The sequence below is a fragment of the Pyrus communis genome, chromosome 14 (assembly GCF_963583255.1).
Source record: "Pyrus communis chromosome 14, drPyrComm1.1, whole genome shotgun sequence".
In the NCBI taxonomy this organism is placed as follows: Eukaryota; Viridiplantae; Streptophyta; class Magnoliopsida; order Rosales; family Rosaceae; genus Pyrus; species Pyrus communis.
In genome coordinates, this window is record NC_084816.1 from 233,300 (window position 1) to 251,371 (window position 18,072).

The window sequence follows — 18,072 nt, forward strand, 5'->3', positions numbered from 1 at the left end:
ATCGTCGTACAAACTATTTATTTTTACCTTCACCTCACCGTGAAGTTTGAAAATTATAGTAATACTTTACGTTATATTCTTATGGGTGGAACGCAATTTTAACAATGTTTTAGGCCTCACTACTATATTTTTCCTTTATTTTTTTTTGTTTTCAATTTAAATAGTCTACTAAATATACATTTGTTGCTCAATAAATTGTAAATCCGCTTCCGAATGCCTTATAAGTTTTGCTTAATGCTCGCAAAAAATATTTCGCGAAAATAAAAAATTTGCTTTTTTGACAAAAAAGTGGGTTAACACTGACGGTTGTTTACAATTTCGTATATAAATCGTCGTTCAAACTATTTATTTTCACCTCCATCTCACCGTGAAATTTGAAAATTAAATTTATACTTTCTGTTAATATTCTTGGGGGTGGAATTGTATTTTAACAATGTTTTCGGCCTTTCATTTATTTTTTTAGTTTTTGACATAAATACTCTACTAAATATACATTTGTTGCTCAATAATTCGTAACTCCACTTCCAAATGCCTTATAAAATTTTCCTTAATGGTCATTGAAAATATTTCACGAAAATAAAAATATTGCAATTTTGACAAAAAACTGTTTTTAGTCAGTTTCTACAACTTCATACATAAATCGTTGTTAATTTTTCACCTTCACCTCACCATGAAGTTTGAAGATTATAGTAATACTATTTGTTATATTCTTGAGGGTGGAACGCCATTTTAACAATGTTTTGGGCATCCCTACTATATTTTTCACTTATTTTTTTAGTTTTCAACTTAAATAGTCTACTAAAGATACATTTGTTGCCCAATAAATCGTAAACTTGCTTCCAAATAAATAAATGAAATAGAAAAGGATATGATCAGTACTTTGATATCGATTGTTTAGAAGAACTGTCGCTAGTTTGTTAGCAATAGTTTTTAAAATGAATCGCTAGTTTTGTACCGAACCCCTCTTAGTTTTTGTTTTTTACTTATGTTTTGTTTTAGTTCTCTTACCATAACAACAAACTATCAAACTCATATTCTTCAAAATATATTTTTTCATGCAAAATCTATTATCGTACATATTTAAACACTTGTAATGAACGATTTAAAACCTAAATTTAAAGATATTTGAATTTAATAGTGGTTACTCAGATAAAGTAATGTACGAAGAAAAAACTCAAAGGAATAAACAAAAAAGAAGGAAAAAAAAATGGAATTGGGAAAGATCGGTACCACGCTACCGATCCTCGCCCAGTTGTATTTAAATCATCGTTCAATCTATTTATTTTCACCTTTGCCTCACCGTGAAGTTTTGAAAATTAAGGTAAGACTTTCCGTTAAGATTCTTGATGGTAGACCTATTTTTGGGTCTCAATACTATATTTTTCACTTATTTTTTTAGTTTTCAGCTTAAATATTCTACTAGATATACATTTGTTGCTCAATACATCATAAATCCACTTCCACATGCCTTACAAAGTTTTCCATTATGCTCATGGAAAATGTTTTGCGAAAATAAAAAAAAATTGCATTTTTGACAAAAAACGTGGTTTCACACTCACATTTTTAGTCCATTTTGCAAATTCGTACATAAATCGTCGTCCAATCTATTCATGTGTTACACGACCTTTAGTCGGTTTTGCAAATTTATACATAAATCACTGTTCAATCTATTTATTTTCACATTCGCCTCAATGTGAGGTTTTAAAAATTAAGGTGAGACCTTTCATTGCGATTCTTGAGGGTGGAACCCCATTTGACAATGTTTTGGTCCTCACTATTGTATTTTTCACTTATTTTTTCAGTTTTCGGCTTAAATATTCTACTAAGAATACATTTGTTGGTCAATAAATCATAAAACCACTTCCAAACACATTAAAAAGTTATCCTTAATGCTCACAAAAAATATTTACAAAAATAAAAATTTTCATTTTTGACCAAAAAAACGTGGGTTAACACTCACGATTTTTAATCGGTTTTACAAATTCGTACATAAATCATCATTCAAACTATTTGTTCTTACCTTCGCCTCATCGTGAAATTTTGAAAATTAAGGTAAGACTTTCAGTTGTGATTCTTGACGGTGGAACCCCATTTGACAATGTTTTGGTATTCACTATTGTATTTTTAACTTATTTTTTCAGTTTTCGGCTTAAATATTCTACTAAGTACACATTTGTTGCTCAATAAATCATAAAACTGCTTCCACACACCTTATAATGTTTTCCTTAATACTCGCGGAAAATATTTCTCAAAAATAAAAAATTTCATTTTTGACCAAAAAACGTGGGTTAACACTCGGTTTTTAGTCCATTTTGCAAATTCGTACATAAATCACCATTCAATCTATTTATTTTCACCTTCGCCAGTATGTAAAGTTTTGAAAATTAAGGGGAAACTTTCTGTAGAGATTTTTGAGGGTGGAACTCTACTTGACCATGTTTTGGTCCTTGCTATTGTAATTTTCACTTATTTTCTACTAAGTATACATTTGTTGCTCAATAAATCAAAAACTGCTTCCAAGCACCTTAAAAAGTATTCCTTAATGCTCGTGGAAAATATTTTAGTCGGTTTTACAAATTTGTACATAAATCATCATTCATACTATTTGTTCCCACCTTCGCCTCATCGTGAAATTTTGGAAATTAAGGTATGACTTTCCGTTGAAATTCTTGAGGTAGAACCCCATTTGACAATGTTTTGGTCCTCACTATTGTATTTTTCACTTATTTTTTCAGTTTTCGGCTTAAATATTCTACTAAGTATACATTTGTTGCTCAATAAATCCTAAAACCACTTCCAAACAAGTTATAAAGTTTTCCTTAATGTTCACGGAAAATATTTCGCAAAAATAAAAAATTTCATTTTTGACCAAAAAACCGTGGGTATTCACGATTTTTAGTCGGTTTTACAAATTCGTAAATAAATCATCGTTCAATTTGTTAGTTTTCACCTTCACCTCATCGTGAAATTTTAAAAATTAAGGTAAGACTTTCCATTGAGATTCTTGAGCGTGGAACCCCATTTGACAATGTTTTGGTTATCACTATTGTATTTTTCACTTATTTTTTGAGTTTTCATCTTAAATATTCTACTAAGTATACATTTGTTGCTCCATAAATCATAAACCCACTTCCAAACACCTTATAAAGTTTTCCTTAATGTCCGCGGAAAATATTTCGCAAAAATAAAAATTTGCATTTTTGACAAAAAAAAACGTGGGTTGTACACTAAAGATGTTTAGTCAGTTTTACAAATTCGTACATAAATCACCGTTCAATCTATTTATATTCAGCTTTGCCTCAATGTGAAGTTTTGAAAATTAAGGTGAGACTTTCCATTGAGATTCTTGAGGGTGGAACCCCATTTGACAATGTTTTGGTCCTCACTATTGTATTTTTCACATATTTTTTTAGTTTTCGGCTTAAATATTCTTCTAAGTATACATTTGTTGCTCAATAAATACATTTGTTACTCACGATTTTAGTCGGTTTTACAAATTCGTACATAAGTCATCATTCAATCTATTTGTTTTCACCTTCGCCTCCCCGTAAAAATTTTGAAAATTAAGGTAAGACTTTCTGTTGAGATTCTTGAGGTTGGAACTCCATTTGACTATGTTTTGGTGCCCACTATTGTGTTTTTCACTTATTTTTTCAGTTTTCGGCTTAAATATTCTACCAAGTATACATTTGTTGCTCAATAAATCATAAAACTGCTTCCAAACATGTTATAAAGTTTTTCTTAATGCTCGCGAAAAATATTTCGCAAAAATAAAAATTTGCATTTTTGACCAAAAAAAAGTGGGTTAACTCTTGCGATTTTTAGTTGGTTTTACAAATTCGTACATGAATCATCGTTCAATCCATTTGTTTTCACCTTTGTCTCACTGTGAAATTTTGAAAATTAAGGTAAGATTTTCCGTTGAGATTCTTGAGGGTGGAACTCCATTTGACAATGTGTTGGTCCTCACTATTGTATTTTTCACTTATTTTTTAAGTTTTCGGCTTAAATATTCTACTAAGTATACATTTGTTGTTCAATAAATCATAAAACCGCTTCCAAACACCTTATAAAGTTTTCCTTAATGCTCGCGGAAAATATTTCACGAAAATAAAAAATTTCATTTTTGACCAAAAAAACGTGGGTTAACACTCAAGACCCTATTTTTCACAAATTTTCTTAGTTTTTGATTTAAATATTATACTAAGTATACATTTATTGCTCAAAAAGCTGTAGAACTGCTTCCAAATGCCTTATAAAGCTTTCCTGAAAGCACACAGAAAATATTTCGTGAAAATAAAAAATTCATTTTTTTCACCAAAAAAGGGGTTAGCACTCACGGTTTTTAGTTGGTTTTGCAAATTTGTACATAAATCATAGTTCAATGTAATTATTTCACCTTCGCCTCGCTGTGAAATTTTGAAAATTAAAGTTAGACTTTTGTTGATATTCTGGAGGATGCAACCTCATTTTAGCAATGTTTTGAGCCTCACAACTGTGTTTTTTGACTTATTTTCTTAGTTTTCATGTTAAATATTATATCAAATATACATTTATTGCTCAAAAAGCTGTAAAAACGCTTCCAAATGCCTTATAAAGTTTTCCTTAGAGCTCACGGAAAATATTTTGCGAAAATAAAAAATTATATTTTTCACCAAAAAGCGTGGGTTAACACTCACGATTTTTAGTCAGTTTTACAAATTTGTATATAAATCGTCGTTCAAACTATTTAGTTTTACCTTCGCCTCATCGTGAAATTTTGAAAATTAAGGTAAGACATTCCGTTGAGATTCTTGAAGGTGGAACTCATTTGACAATGTTTTGGTCTTCACTATTGTATTTTTCACTTATTTTTTCAATTTTCAGCTTAAATATTCTACTAAGTATACATTTGTTGCACAATAAATCATAAAACCACTTCTAAACAAGTCTTAAAGTTTTCCTTAATGCTCACAGAAAATATTTCGCAAAAATAAAAATTTGCATTTTTGACAAAAAAAACATGGGTTAACACTCATGATTTTTAGTCGTTTTACAAATTCGTACATAAATCATCGTTTAATCTATTTGTTTTCATATTCACCTCACCATGAAATTTTGAAAATTAAGGTAAGACTTTCCGTTGAGATTCTTGAGGGTGGAACTCCATTTGACAATGTTTTGGTCCTCACTATTGTATTTTTCACTTATTTTTTCAGTTTTCGGCTTCAATATTCTACTAAGTATACATTTGTTGCTCAATAAATCATAAAACTGCTTCCAAACACCTTATAAAAGTTTTCCTTAATGCTCTAAAAAAATATTGCCCAAAAATAAAAAATTTCATTTTTGACCAAAAAAACGTGAGTTAACACTCACGATTTTTAGTCAGTTTTACAAATTCGTACATAAATCATCGTTCAATCTATTTGATTTCACCTTTGCCTCATTGTGAAATTTTGAAAATTAAGATAAGACTTTCCGTTTAGATTCTTGAGGGTGGAACCCCATTTGACAATGTTTTGGTCCTCACTATTGTATTTTTCACTTATTTTTTCAGTTTTCGGCTTAAATATTCTACTAAGTATAGATTTGTTGCTCAATAAATCATAAAATAGCTTCCAAACACCTTATAAAGTTCTCCATAATGCTCGCAGAAAATATTTTGCAAAAATAAAAATTTTCTTTTTTGACAAAAAAAACATGTGTTAACATTCACTGCTTTTAGTCCGTTTTGCAAATTCGTGCATAAATCACCGTTCAATCTATTTATTTTTAGCTTCACCTTAATGTGGAGTTTTGAAAATTAAAGTGAGACTTTCCATTGAGATTCTTGAGAGTGGAATCCCATTTGACAATGTTTTGGTCCACATTATTGTATTTTTCACATATTTTTTTTCTTCAGTTTTTGGCTTAAATATTCTACTAAGTGTACATTTGTTGCTCAATAAATCATACAACCGCTTCCAAACAACTTATGAAGTTTTCCTTAATACTCGCGGCAAATATTTTGCAAAAATAAAAATTTGCATTTTTGACCAAAAAAACGTGGGTTAACACTCACGATTTTTAATTGGTTTTGCAAATTCGTACAAAAATCATCGTTGAATTCAATTCTTTTCACCTTCGCCTCACCGTGAAGTTTGAAAATTAAGGTAAGACTTTTATTTGATATTCTTGAGGGTGGAATCCCATTTGAAAAATGTTTTGGGCCTCACTAGTATATTTTTCAATTATTGTTTTAGTTTTCAGCTTAAATGTTTTGCTAAATATACATTTGTTGCTCAATAATTCATAAAACTGCTTGAAAATGCCTTATAAAGTTTTCCTTAATACTCACGGAAAACGTTTCGCAAAAATAAAAACTTTCTTTTTTGACAGAAAATGTGTCAACACTCACGGTTTTTAATCGATTTTGCAAATTCGTACATAAATCATCGTACAATCCAATTCTTTTCACCTTCGCCTCACCGTGAAGTTTTGAAAATTAAGATAAGACTTTTCGTTGATATTATTTAGGGTGGAACCCGATTTAGCAATGTTTTGGGCCTCATTAGTATATATTTCACTTATTTTCTTAGTTTTTGACTTAAATATTCTATTAAATATACATTTGTTACTCAAAAAATCATAAAACTGCTTTAAAATGCCTTATCAAGATTTCCTTAATGCTCATGGAAAACATTTCACGAAAATAAAAATTTTGAATTTTTCACAAAAAACGTGGTTTAGCACTCACGGTTTTTAGTCGGTTTTGCAAATCATACATAAATTATCGTCCAAACTATTTATTTTTGCATTCGCCTCACCGTAAAGTTTCTTTTATTTCTCTTACCACAACTACAAACCATCATATTCATGTTCTTCAAAATATATTTTTCCATGCAAACATACATTTTTTGCTCTATAAATCATAAAATTGCTTCCATATGCCTTATAAAGTTTTCCTTAATGCTCATGGAAAACTAATGCTCATGGAAAATATTTCACGAAAATAAAAATAAAAAAACATGCATTTTTCACAAAAAAACGTGGGTTAACACTCACGGTTTTTAGTCAGTTTTTCAAATTCATACATAAATCATTGTTCCATCTATTTCTTTTCATCTTCGCCTCACCATGAAGTTTTGAAAAATAAGGTAAAATTTTCCGTTGATATTCTTGAGGGTGGAACACCATTTTAACAATGTTTTGGGCCTCACTAGTATATTTTTCACTATTTTTTTAGTTTTCAGCTTAAATATTCTACTAAATATACCTTCGTTGCTCAATAAATCATAAAACTGCTATCAAATGCCTCCTAAAGTTTTCCTCCATGCTCATGGAAAACATTTGCATTTTTTGACAGAAAACATGGGTTAACACTCACGTTTTTTTTGTCGGTTTTGCAAATTCATACATAAATCATCATACAATTCAATTATTTTCACCTTCGCCTCAGCATGAAGTTTTGAAACTTAAGGTAAGACTTTTTGTTGATATTCTTGAGGGTGGAACCCCATTTTGTTAGTTTTCAACTTAAATATTCTATTAAATATACATTTGTTGCTCAATAAATCATAAAACCACTTTCAAATGCCTTATAAAGATTTCCTTAATGCTCACGGAAAACATTTTGTGAAAATAAAAATTTGCACTTTTCAAAAAAGACGTGGGTTCACACTTACAGTTTTTAGTGGGTTTTGCAAATTCGTACATAAATCATAGTTCAAACTATTTATTTTTGTCTTCGCCTCACCGTAAAGTTTTGGAAATTAAGTAAGACTCTCCGTTGATATTCTTGAGGGTGCAACCCCATTTTACAATGTATTGGGCCTCACGTGCATATTTTCCACTTATTTTCATAGTTTTCGGGTTAAATATTATACCAATACATATTTGTTGCTCAATAAACCGAAAAAAATTGCTTTCAAGTGCCTTATAAAGTTTCCTAATGCTCACGGAAAATATTCCGTGAAAATAAAAAATTTGAATTTTTTACAAAAAAAACGCGGATGTTAAGTGGGCTTGACGTATGCAAAACGAGGTGGAGTCCACGCACATAGAATGAGGTGAACCTGGGTGCACAAAAAGCAAGGCAGGTTATGCTGACTGAAAACGCAGCATGCTCTACGCACCAAAAACGAGGCAGGATTGGTCGCCCAAACACAGAAAATGAAGATATAACTCTAAGTCTAAAGGTATTTAAATCTACATAAAGTAACGTAAGAAGAAAAAAAAATAGCGGAAAATAAATAAAATAGAAAAGGACACGATCGGTACTTTGGTACTGAAGTTCCGCAAGACTTCTACTGGTGAAAATTGCTAGCTTTGTATAGATCCCCCTTTTTCAAATTTTTGTTTGTTTTTGGTTTTTTTTTTAATTTCTATCAACGTTTTAAAACCTAAATTTAAAGATATTTAAATTTAATATTGGTTACTCAAATAAAGTAACGTAGGAAAACAAAACTCTCAAAGGAAAAAACATAAAAGTAGAAAATATATAAATAAATTGCGATAGAGAAAGATTAGTACCACGCTACCGATCCTCGTCCAGTCGTCGTAAATCGTCGTTCAATCTATTTATTTTCATCTTAGCCACACAGTGAAGTTTTGAAAATTTTGATAAGACTTTCCTTGGATATTCTTCAGGGTGGAATCCCATTTTAACAATGTTTTGGGCCTCACTAATATATTTTTCACTTATTTTTTTTTTAGTTTCTGGCTTAAATATTCTACTAAATATACATCAGTTGCTCAATAAATCATAAAACTGCTTCTAAATGCCTTATAAAGTTTTCCTTTATGCTCATGGAAAATATTTCGCGAAAATAAAAACTTATCATTTTTCCCAAAAAAGGTGGGTTAACATTCACGGTTTTCAGTCGATTTTGCAAATTCTTACATAAATCTATTTATTTTCACCTTCGCCTTATTGTGAAGTTTTGAAAATTAAGGTGAGACTTTCCGTTGTGATTCTTGAGTGTTGAACCCCATTTGAAAATATTATCAGCCTCACTACTATATGTTTCACTTATTTTTTTAGTTTTGGGCTTAAATATTCTACTAAGTATACATTTGTTGCTCAATCAACTGTAAAACTGCTTCCAAATTCCTTAAAAAGTTTAACTTAATGCTCAAGAAAAATATTTTGAGAAAATAAAAAATTTGTATTTTTATTAAGAAAATCATGAGTGTTAGGCGGGCTTGACACACGCAAAACGAGACGGACTCAACTCACGCAGAATGAAGAACCATGACACGCAAAACAAGGCGGGCTCCGCTCACAGAAAACAGGAAGGAGTTCTTGATGCAAAACGAGGCGAGCTCCACGCACGAAAACGAGACTGGATACGTCGCACAAATCGAGGCCAGCCCAGTGCATGAAAAATGAGGTTGGCTCTGTGCATGCCAAAACGATGCAACCTTCTGGCATGTAACAATGCAAACACCTCACATGCAGTACGAGGTGAACTCAGGTACACAAGATGAGGCGGGCTTTGCACACGTAGAACGAGGCAAACTCTCGGGTGCTCAAAAAACGAGTTTGGCTCTATGCACAAAAAAATATATTTTGAAGAACATGAATATGATAGTTTGTTCTACATATTAATAGAACCCTCTTTATCAACCAAAAGATGATGAAAGACTATTGAGCAAAACAAAATTTTGCCATTTTTTGTATAAGCCTCACCTACAGGTGATTTTAAGACTATCTTTCATTTATTTTTTTAGCTTTTGGCTTAAATATTATGCTAAATATACATTTTTTGCTCAATAAATCGTAAATATGCTTCCAAATACTTTATAAAGTTTTCATTAATGCTTGTGGAAAATATTTCGCAAAAATAAAAAATTTCATTTTTGACCAAAAAAACGTGGTTAATACTCACCGTTTTTAGTCGGTTTTACAAATTCGTACATAAATCACCGTTCAATCTATTTATTTTCGCCATCGCCTCAATGTGAAGTTTTGAAAATTAAGGTGAGACTTTCCATTGAGATTCTTGCTAGTGAAACCCCATTTGACAATGTTTTGGTCCTCACTATTGTATTTTTCACTTATTTTTTTAGTTTTCGTCTTAAATATTCTACTAAGTATACATTTGTTGCTCAATAAATCATAAAACTACTTCCAAACACCTTATAAAGTTTTCCTTAATGCTTGCAGAAAATATTTTGCAAAAATAAAAATTTGCATTTTTGACCAAAAAAACATGGGGTTAACACTCACGATTTTTAGTCAGTTTTATAAATTCGTACATAAATCATCGTTCAATCTCTTTATTTTCACCTTCGCATCACCCTGAAATTTTGAAAATTAACATAAGACTTTCCGTTGAGATTCTTGAGGGTGGAATCCCATTTGACAATGTTTTGGTCCTCACAATTGTACTTTTCACTTATTTTTTTAGTTTTCTGCTTAAATATTCTACTAAGTATACATTTGTTGCTCAATAAATCATAAAACTACTTCCAAACACCTTACAAAGTTCTCCTTAATGCTCACAGAAGATATTTCACGAAAATAAAAAATTTGCATTTTTCACAAAAAAAACGTGGGTTCATGGATTTTAGTCGGTTTTTCAAATTTGTACATAAATCACCATTCAATCTATTTATTTTTAACTTCGCCTCACAGTGAAGTATTGAAAATTAAGGTGAGACTTTCCATTGAGATTCTTGACTGTAGAACCCTATTTGACAATGTTATGGGTCTCATTACTATATTTTTCACTTATTTTTTTAGTTTTTGACTTAAATATTCTACTAAATATACATTTATTGCTCAATAATTTGTAAATATGCTTCTGAATACTTTATAATGTTTTCCTTAATGCTCGCCGAAAATATTTTGCAAATATAAAAATTTGCCTTCTTGCCAAAAAAAGCGTGGGTTAACACTTACGGTTTTTAGTCTGTTTTGCAAATTCATACATAAATCACCGTTCAATCTATTTATTTTCATCTTCGTCTCAATGTGAAGTTTTGAAAATTAAGGTGAGACTTTCCATTGAAATTCTTGAGGGTGGAACCCCATTTGACAATGTTTTGGTCCTCACTATTGTATTTTTCACTTATTTTTTCAGTTTTCGGCTGAAATATTCTACTAAGTATACATTTGTTGCTCAATAAATCACAAAACTGCTTCCAAACACCTTATAAATTTTTCCTTAATGCTCATGGAAAATATTTCGCAAAAATAAAAATTTGCATTTTTGACCAAAAAAACGTGAGTTAACACTCACGATTTTCAGTCGGTTTTACAAATTTGTACATAAATCATCGTTCAATCTATTTGTTTTCACCTTCGCCTCACCTTGAAATTTTAAAAATTAAGGCAAGACTTTCTGTTGAGATTCTTTACGGTGGAACCCCCTTTGACAATGTTTTGGTCCTCACTATTGTATTTTTCACTTATTTTTTCAGTTTTCGGCTTAAAATTCTAATAAGTGTACATTTGTTGCTCAATAAATCATAAAATTGCTTCCAAACACCTTATAAAGTTCTCCTTAATGCTCACAGAAAATATTTCCAGAAATTAAAAAATTTGCATTTTCCCCCAAAAAACGTGGGTTCACATTTACGGTTTTCAATCGGTTTTGCATATTCATACATAAATCTATTTATTTTCACCTTCGCCTCACCATGAAATTTTGAAAATTAAGGTAAGACTTTCCGTTGAGATTCTTGAGGGTGGAACCCCATTTGGCAATGTTTTTGTCCTTACTATTGTATTTTGCACTTATTTTTTCAGTTTTCGGCTTAAATATTCTACTAAGTATACATCCGTTGCTCAATAAATGATAAAATCATTTCCAAACACCTTATAAAGTTCTCCTTAATGCTCACTGAAAATATTTCACGAAAAAATAAAAAATCATTTTTCTCAAAAAAACGTGGGTTAGGATTCACGGTTTTCAGTTGGTTTTGCAAATTCGTACATAAATCTATTTATTTTCACCTTTGCCTTATTGTGAAGTTTTGAAAATTAAGTTGAGACTTTCCGTTGTGATTCTTGAGTGTAGAACCCCATTTGAAAATGTCTCGGCCTCACAACTATATTTTTCACTTATTTTTTTAGTTTTGGGCTTAAATATTCTACTAAGTATACATTTGTTGCTCATTCAACCATAAAACTGCTTCCAAATTCCTTAAAAACTTTAACTTAATGCTCGCAGAAATTATTTTGCAAAAATAAAACATTGCATTTTTTACCAAAAAAACGTGGGTGTTAACTCACGATTTTTAGTCGGCTTTCCAAATACCTTATAAAGTTCTCCTTAATGGTCACTAAAAATATTTCACGAAAAAAAAAAAATCATTTTTCTAAAAAAAAAACGTGGGTTAACATTCACAGTTTTCAGTTGATTTTGCAAATTTGTACATAAATATATTTATTTTCACCTTCGCCTCACTGTGAAGTTTTGAAAATTAAGGTGAGACTTTCTGTTGTGATTTTTGAGTGTAGAACCCCATTTGAAAATGTTCTCGACCTCACCACTATATTTTTCACTTATTTTTTTTGTTTTGGGTTTAAATATTCTACTAAGTATACATTTGTTGCTCAATTAACCGTAAAACTGCTTCCAAATTCCTTAAAAATTTAACTTAATGCTCAGGAAAAATATTTTGAGAAGATAAAAAAATCTGCAATTTTGTTAAAAAAAACATAGGTTTTAGGCGGGCTCGACTCACGCAAAACGAGACAGACTTAGCTCATGCAAAACGAAGCGAACCATGACACGTAAAACAAGGCAGGCTCCGCTCACAGAAAACAGGGCAAAGTTCTGGATGCAAAACGAGGCAAGCTCCGCACACAAAAACGAGACGGAATACATCGCACAAATGTGACAACCACGTCAGCTCCTAACGGACCAATAGATGGAAAATGTAAGATGTATTATATCGAAATAAAATAGTATGTTAGGTATGAAAGTGAAATTTTTTGAAGATATGTGAAACTCAATTTTGTTTTTTCACAAAAACTAACAGCTATAATTCGTTTTTCACAAAAACAATAAGCTATAAGTCACGATTTTTTATCTAAATTGGTTGTTTGTCCATGTGGCACATGTGATAACACATTAGTAAAAAATTGACACATCATCATTTAACAATCAATTTAACGGATGTGTGACATTACAACGAATCCGTAAGTTGATGTACTGCAATGTTCAAAAGATTTTAAGGTATAAATTTGCCATGTGACCCAAATTTAAGGGTGCAAAATGTAATTTACACAAACAAATAGAAAGCCACAAAGCCAAGCCATTTTCACAGCATAAGGGCAGATTCTAGCATACAATCAAGGGTTTTATCCCCCGAAACAGCCAATAATCTCCCCACAAACAAGGAGTAGCAAAAACAGCATAAGAGGGAGATGGGAGCAACTATTGTTAAAACAAACCGACCCACATTAAGAATAACCTGGCGCATGGAAATCTCTAAATTACACCTATTCATACTCTGACTAATAGACTTCACTGAATGCAGTCAATCCTACTAATAAAACCTTCAATGGTACGAGCCACTAATGTGCATTGAACAAACTAGCAAACTAGCAACCATTTGCAACCTCTTTTGTTACGATCATCTTGGTCACAGCTAGTTCTGGACCCTTGGGATTACCTCCTGTTTCAGCAACTGATCCATTCTCCGACAACTTCAGTTCTTCACCAGTCTCAGCACTTAGTGTCGTTTCCTTGATCAAATCTAAGGCAGTTCCCAATGAATCTAGTAATTTGAGCGCCTCATTTAGATAATCAACAGAGAATACAATCAATTCTTCTCAATCAAAGTGGCTTAATTAATAGCAATTATAAATGTAGCAGTAAGAAAAGAAAAAGAGCTTAATGCATACGAAACAGTTGCATCGCATGGAGGTCCTGAAGGGAAAGGATAAAACTACGCTTCTAAAATAAGAATTACTGGATGAAGGGCAAAAGTCTTGCCTGTTTCCGGATCTGCTGCTTTGCTTTATTTTCCTGAATTGTCTTCTGGCGAGCTTCATAGAACTCAAAATCATCCAAAAGGCTTGTTTTACTGGAATGATCCTTGAATATCTTGATCATTCTAAGCCCCTGCTCTGGCTTGACCTGTGTAAACACATAAAGCTTAACCCCAGACAAGATAAAGGAATAACAAGATGAAGAAAATAAGTAGACATACCTCTTGAGTGTCCCTGCTGTTAGCGACAGGTTTGTTTTCATTGTTCTCTAGGATAATGTGCTTTAGCAAACTGTTGGGTACATCCTTTACAATGTGCCACTTAACTGGAAAACAGCCAGTCCACTTGTCTTGTTGCCAATATTCCACATTCTTGTTAAAATCTACCAGCCCCACCATCTCTGCTATGCCAACAAATTGGCCACTGGCATTCACCTAGGGAAAGAAGAAGCAGCTAAGCCAAGGAAAGCAACAAATGAAATAATGGACTAATGCAGTGGATAATGGTGCTCACCGAGAAAAACAGAAACACAGGGCAGCCACCTGATTTCTCCTGAGCGTCCTGGTACGCCGCATGAAGCTTATTGTTTCCATTTGGTGTGCTGGCCCAAACATTATACTTGACACACTTATGGACATCATCCTCACTATATGACTTAATAACAAAGAACTTAGCATCAGCATAATGATCACAGATATCTGTCCCGATGTACTGCTCCTGCTCTGCCACTATGCTAATTGCATCCTTCTCATCATCAGCTTTATTCAGCGGCGTGTTACTCCCCTTAACTGCTACAGCATCAGGTGAATTTCCCTTTTGATTTCTTGAACTTTTACCTCTAGGTCCCTTGTTCAACTCATCCAAGCCTTCTAAGTCCTGGTTACCAAAGCGAAAGGAACTGCCTTGCCCGCTGATTTTATACTTGTTTTGAAGAGCTGTCCACCCACTTCCATTTCTATGCATACCAAAACCATTGACTCCAAATCCCATACCAAGGCTAATTGGGTCCCAATACTGACCATACAATTCATTGGTATACATTCCATTCACAAGTCCGTTAGCTGTATCCATACCGTACCCCATCCTCGTGTGGTGCAAACCCTACAAAGTCACGTAACAGAAATCCTTGAGAGGCCACCTCCAAGAACAATCTATAAAAGTCAGATCATTCGGTCAAATATAAAATCACTCCACAATAGATGAAATATGACCTAAAGCATAACTAGTAATAAAAAAGGAGGGTTGCAATCGGATCAATCAATTTTCCAGTGAGGTGAACTCCAAGAGAAAAGCTACTACTACTACCCATTTGGTTCCCCATCCAAATTCAAAAGGGAAAAATCTGAAGCTTGTAGTTAACTCGCTGCTCAATTAACCAGATCACAGGTAAATGTGTTTAATATCACACAGATATACTAGGTACAAACATTTGAACAGAAGATTGATTAATCCTAAGAACGGGTCAGCGTGACATTTCATTCCAATTTTACTTGGAGATCTGTCCCAACTTTCTCGGATCTAACTATATATGTTTCAACTAGCCGGGAAGGAGGGAAGCAAAAAGAAAGTAGTACGAAATGTAAACAGTGATAGGCAAGCGTACCATGAATTGAGAATTTGATCGGGAAGTCTGATTCTTGGAAGATGGAGTTCTGTTGACTGTATTTCCAGTCATTGGTTTACCCAGTCCATTTGAACACATTGGCCATTCAAACCATGGGGTAGGAGTTAGCAACCCATCAAAACCATATATTGTATCAAAAGTGTCCACTGAAGGAACCCTTTACATTCAGTGATGAGTTTTTATTTGTTGGTTTTGAGAAACCGGAAGGAGTATTTCCCTTCTTGCCCACACTGGTCGCAACACCATTAGGATTCCCATTAGCTGTTCCCACAAGTGAGGGCTTTTGGCCAGCATCCTTCGCTGTAGAGACAGTCCCCTGGGAAGGAACAGCTGAATTAGGGGTGTGTGAACCACTGTTAGGTTTAAGCTGCTTAAAATACGGAGGATATTGGTACTGCTGAGGTCCATAAAGCTGACCATCACTTCCAACAGTTGAAACTGGGGACCCCGATGTCGAATATGTGCCGTAGGGTGCATAACCATAACCATGATGACACAAAAGAGTTTCTCAGAAAATATCCACCTTAGAATTCAAATCACCTGAGAGGTGTAAGAATATTTAAACAGAAAAATACAACTCTGGTAGGTAGAGACCCTTTGACAAAACAGACTACGTAGAACTCACAGAATTCACATCGCTTCCATTTGGATTAACATAACTTGAGATCCCGCCCCACTCATTTCCAGTCCCACCATAGCCTATAAAACCCAGACCATCAACAACAGAATCATCAATACCATATAAACCATAAGAGCGTTCACTGCCTAATGGGTTTTCAACATGACAATGGAATTCGAAACTCGTAGCTGAGCACTTATATAATAAAATCCAATAACAGATGTGATAATGGAAGACAGCACATAAGCATTACCTCCATAGTAATAGGCAGAAGGTGTGTAACCATTAGGGAGATAGCACGCAGATGGATTCATAAAATCCTTATGTAATGGGGATGTAGACTGAACATAAGACTTGCTCTTAGCAGTCACGACAATGGGCTGAAAATCACGAAATTGATAATCAAGCTCGAAACACAAATTCACTGATCAATCGATCAATCTCCATTACAGTTTATTCACATGTTAAAACGAAAAAAGTTTATAATTATTTTAAAAAATAAAGACGAGAGAATAAGCGCAGAGACGAGAATTACCTTCCTGGCAGTGGCAGGGTCAGGGATATCATCAGGTCCCTTGGTCTGAGATTCCAAGGCCAAATTCTGCAGCAAGTCTGCAGCTTCTGAAGAAAACCCTGAGGGTCAAGGAAATACAAAATACAACAGTAGATACAAACAAGCGGAAAATACAACTCATATAAAAATAAGAGCAGAACTTTTTTTGAAAGAAATACAAAATCCCAATTCAAAAGTAGAAAAGCAACAGCTTTTATGTCACAGAGAAACCCTAATAGCACTCAAAGACGAAGCAAGTGGCAGATCTAGTGATGTATCCCCACACATACATCTATAACAAAGCCAACATTCCTAAATACGAAAACAAAAAGTTGAAAGAAGCCCAAAAAACGAAGAATCAGTGCAAAGTGTAAGGATACGATCCGCAGGCGGGGAAACGGTGGTCGCCACGACGAAGAGTGACTCTTGAGAGAGCGGCCTCAGCTGCTTGCTTAAAACACGAAAGGGTTTTAGGGGTTTTACAGGGGTTTTTGGGAAGAGGGAGAAATTTATAGATGTCTTGGTTTAGCAGCGTCCCTAACCAAGTCATTCATTCAAATTTGGCTTTAGCCGTGGTATTTATATTTTCTCTCTTTATGGAAGATTATATTTACACACCCTAAATTACTTCTCCCACATCTTTTTAATTTTTTAATATTTTCCTATCAAGTGTTAGTGATGTGTAGAAACTATTAAAAAAGTATGAAAGAAGTAATTTGGGATGTGTGAATATAATCTCTCTTTATAATATGAATTATGGAATATCCTTTTATCAACCAATCCCAACAAAAATATTATGATTTATCTAAATATATGAAGAAAAAAAATTCTTCGTCTAAAGGGCTAAAGATATGTTAGATTATTTACATCCTTTTTATCTTGACAAAAATAACTTTTTAATTTCAAAATATTGTAATTTATAAGACGAGAATTCAAATTCGAGTATAAATACATTATGTTGATCAATTAGTCGAACAAGCATGACACATTTAATATTTTGTATTGGTACAGGGCGAGTTTGGGCCAGTATTAGCCTCGATACAACAATATAATTCTATTAGATAACTTTTCAAAAATAGAAAACTCTATGATTCGAATATTCATAACCCTAATTTAGTAGGCCATACCCTCCTAACCGGTTGAGCTAATTTCAAAGACTTTAGACTTGAAAAACTTCATAGACACCAATGATAAGGGACATTTGGATCCTACAACAAAATCTACAAGTATTTTTCAGACATGGTGAGGCAAATATAGCGACAAATAATTTTACTCGTACTTTTAACTAGTGTTTGGTTCAGAAAATTTGCCCTACGTGTTACTAATTTACTAGGGTGCAATTTTAAACGGTTGGATTAGTATCCAAC

The 18,072-nt window shown here is 32.9% G+C and overlaps 1 pseudogene; it reads right to left on the bottom strand.

The window, feature by feature from the left end:
* Nucleotides 1–12,974: 12,974 nt before the first annotated feature.
* LOC137715971 (YTH domain-containing protein ECT2-like) lies at nucleotides 12,975–17,230 on the bottom strand (annotated as a pseudogene).
* Between the last annotated feature and the right edge of the window lie 842 nt (nucleotides 17,231–18,072).